The sequence below is a fragment of the Leptodactylus fuscus genome, chromosome 6, assembly GCF_031893055.1.
Source record: "Leptodactylus fuscus isolate aLepFus1 chromosome 6, aLepFus1.hap2, whole genome shotgun sequence".
Lineage (NCBI taxonomy): Eukaryota > Metazoa > Chordata > Amphibia > Anura > Leptodactylidae > Leptodactylus > Leptodactylus fuscus.
Genome location: NC_134270.1, coordinates 122,936,827 through 122,942,826, shown reverse-complemented (window position 1 = coordinate 122,942,826; position 6,000 = coordinate 122,936,827).

The window sequence follows — 6,000 nt, the reverse complement described above, 5'->3', positions numbered from 1 at the left end:
TGCCATTGTCTGACTGGGAATTCAAAGAATATATTGGGGTTACGTGCACCCACAATTTTTGCTACTGGTATATAGTGCCATTGTCTGACTGGGAATTCAATGAATATATTGGGGTTACAAATACCCTAATTTCTTGCTACTGCCATATAGTGCCAGTTTCTGACTGGTAATTCAAAGAATATATTGGGGTTATAAATACCCTCATTTCTTGCTACTGGTATATAGTGCCATTGTCTGACTGGGAATTCAAAGAATATATTGGGGTTATAAATACCCTCATTTCTTGCTACTGGTATATAGTGCCATTGTCTGACTGGGAATTCAAAGAATATATTGGGGTTACAAATACCCTCATTTCTTGCTACTGCCATATAGTGCCAGTTTCTGACTGGTAATTCAAAGAATATATTGGGGTTATAAATACCCTCATTTCTTGCTACTGGTATATAGTGCCATTGTCTGACTGGGAATTCAAAGAATATATTGGGGTTACAAATACCCTCATTTCTTGCTACTGCCATATAGTGCCAGTTTCTGACTGGTAATTCAAAGAATATATTGGGGTTACGTGCACCCACAATTTTTGCTACTGGTATATAGTGCCATTGTCTGACTGGGAATTCAAAGAATATATTGGGGTTACAAATACCCTCATTTCTTGCTACTGGTATATAGTGCCATTGTCTGACTGGGAATTCAAAGAATATATTGGGGTTACAAATACCCTCATTTCTTGCTACTGGTATATAGTGCCATTGTCTGACTGGGAATTCAAAGAATATATTGGGGTTATAAATACCCTCATTTCTTGCTACTGCCATATAGTGCCAGTTTCTGACTGGTAATTCAAAGAATATATTGGGGTTATAAATACCCTCATTTCTTGCTACTGCCATATAGTGCCATTGTCTGACTGGTAATTCAAAGAATATATTGGGGTTATAAATACCCTCATTTCTTGCTACTGGTATATAGTGCCATTGTCTGACTGGGAATTCAAAGAATATATTGGGGTTATAAATACCCTCATTTCTTGCTACTGGTATATAGTGCCATTGTCTGACTGGGAATTCAAAGAATATATTGGGGTTACAAATACCCTCATTTCTTGCTACTGGTATATAGTGCCATTGTCTGACTGGGAATTCAAAGAATATATTGGGGTTACAAATACCCTCATTTCTTGCTACTGCCATATAGTGCCAGTTTCTGACTGGTAATTCAAAGAATATATTGGGGTTACGTGCACCCACAATTTTTGCTACTGGTATATAGTGCCATTGTCTGACTGGGAATTCAAAGAATATATTGGGGTTACAAATACCCTCATTTCTTGCTACTGCCATATAGTGCCAGTTTCTGACTGGGAATTCAAAGAATATATTGGGGTTACAAATACCCTCATTTCTTGCTACTGGTATATAGTGCCATTGTCTGACTGGGAATTCAAAGAATATATTGGGGTTACAAATACCCTCATTTCTTGCTACTGCCATATAGTGCCAGTTTCTGACTGGTAATTCAAAGAATATATTGGGGTTATAAATACCCTCATTTCTTGCTACTGGTATATAGTGCCATTGTCTGACTGGGAATTCAAAGAATATATTGGGGGTACAAATACCCTCATTTCTTGCTACTGGTATATAGTGCCATTGTCTGACTGGGAATTCAAAGAATATATTGGGGTTACAAATACCCTCATTTCTTGCTACTGCCATATAGTGCCAGTTTCTGACTGGTAATTCAAAGAATATATTGGGGTTATAAATACCCTCATTTCTTGCTACTGGTATATAGTGCCATTGTCTGACTGGGAATTCAAAGAATATATTGGGGTTATAAATACCCTCATTTCTTGCTACTGGTATATAGTGCCATTGTCTGACTGGGAATTCAAAGAATATATTGGGGTTACGTGCACCCACAATTTTTGCTACTGGTATATAGTGCCAATTTCTAACTGGGAATTCAAAATGCGCAAGGCTCCCGGAAAGGGACGTGGACGAGGCCGTGGGCGAGGTCGGGGGAATGGTTCTGGGGAGCAAGGTAGCAGTGAAGCCACAGGGCGTCCCGTGCCTACTCCTGTGGGGCAGCAAGCATTGCGCCACTCCACAGTGCCAGGGTTGCTTGCCACATTAACTAAACTGCAGGGTACAAACCTTAGTAGGCCCGAGAACCAGGAACAGGTCTTGCAATGGCTGTCAGAGAACGCTTACAGCACATTGTCCAGCAGCCAGTCAGACTCTGCCTCCTCTCCTCCTATTACCCAACAGTCTTGTCCTCCTTCCTCCCAAAATTCCCAAGCTTCACAGAACAATAACCCCAACTGTCCCTGCTCCCCAGAGCTGTTCTCCGCTCCTTTCATTGTCCCTCAACCTGCCTCTCCACGTCACGATTCCACGAACCTAACAGAGGAGCATCTGTATCCAGATGCTCAAACACTAGAGTCTCCTCCATCTCCGTTCGATTTGGTGGTGGATGACCAGCAACCCACCCTCATCGACGATGATGTGACGCAGTTGCCGTCAGGGCATCCAGTTGACCGGCGCATTGTGTGGGAGGAGGAGATGAGACAGGAGTTGGAAGAGGAAGTGGTGGATGATGAGGACACTGACCCGACCTGGACAGGGGGGATGTCAAGCGGGGAAAGTAGTGTGGATGTTGAGGCAGGTGCAGCACCAAAAAGGGTAGCTAGAGGCAGAGGCAGAGGTCAGCAGCTTAGGCGAAGCCAGGCCACACCCGGAATCTCCCAAGATGTTCCAGTTCGTACCCAGCCCCGAAAAACTCCCACCTCGAGGGCACGTTTCTCGAAGGTGTGGAGTTTTTTCAAGGAATGCGCCGAGGACAGATATAGTGTTGTCTGCACAATTTGCCTCTCGAAATTGATTAGGGGCTCTGAGAAGAGCTACCTGTCCACCACTTCAATGCGCCGTCATTTGGAATCCAAGCACTGGAATCAGTGGCAGGCAGCAACGGCAGGACAAAGGCCGCCTGCCGTTCACGCCACTGCCACTGCCTCTGCCACTGCCTCTGCCTCTGCCACTGCCACTGCTGACTGTGCTGGCGATGCACTCCAGAGGACGAGCCAGGACACCACTTCATCTGCCTCCGCCACTTTGTTGACTTCTCCCTCATCCTCCCCTGTTCCTGTCTTATCTCCTTCTCCTGCACCATCAAAGGCACCATCAGGCGCTTCTTTACAACAACCCACCATCTCTCAGACATTGGAGCGGTGGCAGAAATACACTGCTAACCACCCACACGCGCAAGCCTTGAATGCCAACATCGCTAAACTGCTGGCCCAGGAGATGTTGGCGTTCCGGCTTGTTGAAACTCCCGCCTTCCTGGACCTGATGGCAACTGCGGCACCTCGCTATGCCGTCCCTAGCCGTCACTACTTCTCCCGGTGTGCCGTCCCCGCCTTGCACCAGCACGTGTCACTCAACATCAGGCGGGCCCTTAGTTCCGCGCTTTGCACAAAGGTCCACTTGACCACCGACACGTGGACAAGTGCATGCGGACAGGGACGCTACATTTCACTGACGGCACACTGGGTGAATGTAGTTGAGGCTGGGACTGCTTCCCAAACTGGCCCGGTGTACCTCGTCTCCCCACCTAACATTCCTGGCAGGGACACGAGAAGAACACCCCCCTCCTCCTCCTCCTCTACCGCCTCCTCCTCCGCCACCGCCTCCTCCTCCGCCACCGCCTCCTCCTCCGCTGTTAGATTGACCCCAGCTACGAGTTGGAAACGTTGCAGCACTGGCGTTGGTAGACGTCAGCAGGCTGTGCTGAAGCTGATCAGCTTGGGGGACAGACAGCACACTGCCTCCGAGGTGAGGGATGCCCTCCTCGATGAGACGGCAATATGGTTTGAGCCGCTGCACCTGGGCCCAGGCATGGTCGTTTGTGATAACGGCCGGAACCTGGTAGCAGCTCTGGAGCTTGCCGGACTCCAACATGTTCCATGCCTGGCCCACGTCTTCAACCTAGTGGTGCAACGTTTCCTAAAGAGCTACCCCAATGTTCCAGAGCTACTGGTGAAAGTGCGGCGCATGTGCGCCCACTTTCGCAAGTCGACAGTACGGCTGCTAGCTTAAAATCTCTCCAGCAACGCCTGCATGTGCCACAACACCGGCTTTTGTGCGACGTCCCCACACGCTGGAACTCAACGTTTCAGATGTTGAATAGAGTGGTTGTGCAGCAGAGACCTTTGATGGAATACCAGCTACAAAACCCTAGGGTGCCACAAAGTCAGCTGCCTCAGTTTCACATCCATGAGTGGCCATGGATGAGAGACCTTTGTGACATCCTATGGGTCTTTGAGGAGTCCACAAGGAGGGTGAGCTCTGAGGATGCGATGGTGAGCCTTACAATCCCGCTCTTGTGTGTTCTGAGAGAATCCCTGATTGACATCAGGGATAACTCAGATCACACAGAGGAGTTAGGGATAGCATCCGATCCGTCACAGCTGGAGAGTAGGTCCACACATCTGTCCGCTTCACTGCGTTTAATGGAGGAGGAGGAGGAGGAGGAGGAAGAAGAGTTGTCCGATGATGTGATGGTGATACAGGAGGCTTCCGGGCAACTTCGAATCGTCCCATTGTTGCAGCGCGGATGGGTAGACATGGAGGATGAGGAGGAAATGGAGATTGAACTTTCCGGTGGGGCCAGAGGAGTCATGCCAACTAACACTGTGGCAGACATGGCTGAGTTCATGTTGGGGTGCTTTACAACCGACAAGCGTATTGTCAAAATCATGGAGGACAACCAGTACTGGATCTTTGCTATCCTTGACCCCCGGTATAAAAACAACATCTCGTCTTTTATTCCGGTAGAGGGGAGGGCCAATCGCATCAATGCTTGCCACAGGCAATTGGTGCAGAATATGATGGAGATGTTTCCAGCATGTGACGTTGGCGGCAGGGAGGGCAGTTCCTCCAGTAGGCAACCAAGTTCTCACCGGTCCACACAAACGAGGGGCACACTGTCTAAGGTCTGGGACACCTTGATGGCACCCCCTCGCCAAAGTGCCGCCACGGAGGGTCCTAGTGTCACCAGGCGTGAGAAGTATAGGCGCATGTTGCGGGAATACCTTTCCGACCACAGCCCTGTCCTCTCCGACCCCTCTGCGCCCTACACGTATTGGGTGTCGAAGTTGGACCTGTGGCTTGAACTTGCCCTATATGCCTTGGAGGTGCTGTCCTGTCCTGCCGCCAGCGTCCTATCTGAGAGGGTGTTCAGTGCAGCCGGTGGCATCATCACTGACAAGCGCACCCGTCTGTCAGCTGAGAGTGCCGACCGGCTCACTTTGATAAAAATGAACCACCACTGGATAGAGCCTTCATTTTTGTGCCCACCTGTGTAAAGCACCCCAACATGAAACTCCATGTCTGTACTCAACCTCTCCAATTCCTCCGCATCCTCATACTCATCCACCATAAGCGTTGCACAATTCTGCTAATACTAGGCTCCCTCCACCCTGATTTCCCCCAACTCTGCTGGTTAGAGGCTCCCTCCACCCTGATTTCCACCAACTCTGCTGATTAGAGGCTCCCTCCACCCTGCTTTCCCACAACTCTGCTGGTTAGAGGCTCCCTCCACCCTGCTTTCCCACAACTCTGCTGGTTAGAGGCTCCCTCCACCCTGCTTTCCCACAACTCTGCTGGTTAGAGGCTCCCTCCACCCTGATTTCCACCAACTCTGCTGGTTAGAGGCTCCCTCCACCCTGCTTTCCCACAACTCTGCTGGTTAGAGGCTCCCTCCACCCTGATTTCCACCAACTCTGCTGGTTAGAGGCTCCCTCCACAATGAATTGGTCCAAACTGGGCTGTTTAGAGGCTCCCTCCACCATGAATTGGTCCAAACTGGGGTTTTTAGAGGCTCCCTCCACCATGAATTGGTCCAAACTGGGGTTTTTAGAGGCTCCCTCCACCATGAATTGGTCCAAACTGGGGTTTTTAGAGGCTCCCTCCACCATGAATTTGCCCAAACTGG